Genomic DNA, 3,735 nt, shown 5'->3' with positions numbered 1-3,735 from the left:
CTTTGTTATGGGGGGAGGCCACAACATTAGTAACAAAGAAACAGAATTTCCGGAGGATGAGGCCCAGAAATCAGGATTTTAAAAAGATTCCAGGTGATTCTAATGTGCAGCCAAGGTTGAGAACCACTGGCCTCAGCCTTACCCTGCGTGTGCGTCCTGCCCCCAGCAATGAAGGGACCAGGCCTTGTGAGTTACCCCCAGACCTGAGGTGAAATGGGGTAATAGAATGACCACCACAACTGGCACCATGTATTGGGCTCTGTGTGAGCCTGGACCATGCTGAGCATTTTGCACGGGTTATTTCTTATCGTTGCGGCACCCTGTGAGGCAGTGCTATTATCTCTGTGTTTACAGAAGTTACCACACTGGCCAAGGGGGAGGAGCCGACACTCAAACCCAAGACCGGCTGACGCCAAAGCCCGTGACATGAGCAGAGTGCACGGGCAGGGTGGCCAGCCTCCTGGGTCTGCATCGCGGGAACCCATCTGGGAGAATAGAACCTGATAACCACAGTCCCTCCCCTTAGAAATAATCCTCACTTCCCTGCCTACCTCTCTCCAGCACCTTCCGGCAGCCGCAGCCCTTTCCTACGCGAGGTGGCGGGTGACTCTCACTTGTAGAAGCTCACCTGCTGGCTGCAGACCCTTCTCCTCCAGCCCCCTGACCTGGGTTCCAAGCCGGGTGACCTCCTCAGTGACCTTTGAGATTACGTGTCTCTCTCCTTCCTGATGCACTGCTCCAGCTCACACAGCCTGGCACCTGGAGACACTGCTGCAGCCTCTTAAAGCGGCTTCCACCTGCTGCTCCTGCTGCGTTCTGAGTCTGAGGCCTAGAGACAGAGGTGGCCGGACAAGCTCACAGAGCCGGCTGCACGCCAGTCCTCCCGAGGCTCCCACTGATGAAAAGGAACAGAGAGTCATGTTCCCAGACTCATCCTCCCAATACGCTCTGCGCACAAGCAGGCAGGGCTCAGGATAGACTTACCAGCAGCGAGGGCTGTGGTCTTGTTTTACCTGGAGATTCTAAAAACAATGCCACCTTGTGCTCTCAGAGCCATGTTGAACTTTTAAAAAATCTGCCACATTTCTTTTTTTCTTAAAATATATATTTTATTGATTTTTTACAGAGAGGGATAGAGAGTTAGAAACATCGATGAGAGAGAAACATCGATCAGCTGCCTCTTGCACACCTCCTACTGGGGATGTGCCCACAACCAAGGTACATGCCCTTGGCCGGAATCGAACCTGGGACCTTTCAGTCCACAGGCTGATGCTCTATCCACTGAGCCAAACCAGCTAGGGCCATAGAGTCATGTTTTAGGGAGCAATTGAAGAGAGGAAGCTGTAATTAGAATCACCACAACTCAGCGTAAGAGTGTGTGGCTGGCACTGGTCTTAGCCATTGAGGTCACCATGCACATGGGATACTTTGATGGCAGTTGAGGGGTTCCGGAGAGACCTTTCTGTCCGCACACTGCAGATTTCCTCCTGGGTAACTTTGTAGCACAAGGAAAGATGTGGGAAGGAGCCAGATAGAGCCACACTATTGCCCACTGTCCTCGGCCAGTCTTGTGGCCAGGACTAGACTGCAGACACTAATACACACCTCTGGCCCCAGACGTCTTGTTGAAAAGCAATGCTTTCAGGCAGACCGACAGACTGCAATGGGAAGACTCGGTCAGGAGGCCTGGGTTCCAGCGATTCCATCAGGAACTTGGGCTCTGCTGTGTGGCCTTGGGAGCACAACAGTCTGGTCCTGGACTTCAATTATTTGCTTGGAAAAATATGAGAGGTGATATGGGTCTCGGGGTAGGTGTCCAAGCCACGTCCAGCCCTGAGGCTCTGGGATTCCACACTCTGGACCCCAAATGCCCCATGCAGAGGCGGGAGGCGGGTGGGAAAGTGCCCCAGGTCTCCAGCCTGTAACCTACACCAGCTTCCAAGGGTCTGCTGAGAACTCCTGAGGAGAGGGTAGCCATGAGGTGCCTTCACCAGGGGCACGTGGTCCTCCCACCATCAGGTTCTAATCGCATCGCTTTCAACACTCAGAGCTTCCAGCCAACTCCCGAGATAATCCGTGGGAAGATAAATGGACAGAAAGAGGTAAATTCATAATTTAGCTCAGATATTAAGTGTCTACCATGTTCCTAACACACCATTGAATGCATTGAAGTTTGAAGTGAAAAAGGCCCAGTCCTAGCCTCTAAATAGATCATCCCAGAAGGGTGTGGGTCACATATGGTTAAAATATACACAAGCAAAGGCACACAGTAGGGGACACAGAGGGGGGACACAGTGAGAGGATAGAGTGAGAGGACACAGTGACAGGGGACAGTGAGAGGACACAGTGAGAGACAGTGAGGAGAGGGGACACAGTGAGAGGGGACACAGTGACAGAACACAGGGAAAGGACACAGTGAGAGGACACAGTGAGAGGGGACACCTTGAGAGGACACAGTGAGAGGGGACACAGTTGTTGGGGTCCAGCCCGAGCAGGTCCAGGGGTTCCCAAAGGTGTGGACGGATTTGGCAAAGAAGGAATGACACTGAGGCAGTGTTCAGATCATCAGCATAGCCAGGTTCTCTCTCATTGATCTTTTCTATTGTTTTTTTGGTCTCTATTTTATTTATTTCTACCCTGATTATTATTTCCTTCCTCCTACTAACTTTGGGTTTTGTTTATTCTTCTTTTTCTACTTCCTTTTGGTGTAAAGTAGATTGTTTATTTGGGATTTTTCTTGTTTCTTGAGACCTGTATTGCTAAGAACTTCCTCTTTAGAACTGCTTTTGCTGCATCCCATAGATTTTGGAGAGTTGTGTTTTCATTTTAATTTGTCTCAAGATAGTTTTTGGTTTCCTCTTTGCCCGATTGGTTGTTTAGTAGTATGTTGCTTAGTCTCCACATGTTTGTGTTTTTTCCAGTTTTCTTCTTATAATTGATTTCTAGTTTCATACAGTGTGGTTGAAAAAGATACTTGATATGATTTAAGTCTTCCTGAATTTATTGAGACTTGTTTTGTGGCCTAACATGTGGTCCACCCTAGAGAATGTGCCATGTGTACTTGACAAGAATATGTATTCTACAGCTTTTGAAAATATTCTGTAAATATCTATTAATTTCATGTGGTCTAATGTATTAAGGCCAATATTTCCTCATTAATTTTTTGGTCTGGATGATCTATTCATTGGTATAAGTGGGGTATTAAATTGACCTAATATGTCAACTTCTCCCTTTATATCTGTTAACATTTGCTTAATATATTTTCGTGCTCATTTTTATGAATGTTATATTCCCTTCTTGGATTGACCCTTTTATTATTATGTAATGACTTTCTGTGTCTCTTTTTACAGTCTTTGTTTTATTTCTTTTTTAAGTCTTTGTTTTAAAGTCTATTTTTCCTGCCTGGCCATGGTGTGGCTCACTGATTGAGCATTGACCCATGAACCAAGAAGTCACTGGTTCTGTTCCTGGTCAGGGTACATGTGAAGATTGGGAGCTTGATCCCCTGTAGAGGGTGTGCAGGAGGTAGCTGATCGATGTTTCTCTCTCACTGATGTTTCTATCTCTCTCTCCTTCTCCCTTCCTCTCTCTCAAAAAAATCAAATCAATAAAAACATAATTTTAAAGTCAGTTTTGCCTGATATGAGTATTGCTACCCAGCTTTCTTTTATTGTTTTGTTTCTATTTGCATGAAATATCTTTTCCCATTCCTTCACTTTCAGTCTATGTGTGTCT

The 3,735-nt window shown here is 46.9% G+C and overlaps 1 long non-coding RNA gene across 1 annotated transcript in view; it reads left to right on the top strand.

The window, feature by feature from the left end:
- Window positions 1-3,735, top strand: part of LOC106727006 — an 11,443-nt gene that overhangs the window by 6,939 nt on the left and 769 nt on the right. The gene's annotated exons all lie outside the window — the stretch shown is intronic.

This window comes from Myotis brandtii, unplaced genomic scaffold (assembly GCF_000412655.1).
Source record: "Myotis brandtii unplaced genomic scaffold, ASM41265v1 scaffold347, whole genome shotgun sequence".
In the NCBI taxonomy this organism is placed as follows: Eukaryota; Metazoa; Chordata; class Mammalia; order Chiroptera; family Vespertilionidae; genus Myotis; species Myotis brandtii.
Note: the sequence above shows the minus strand (reverse complement) of the source record. Positions and strands in the feature narration are given on the sequence as shown.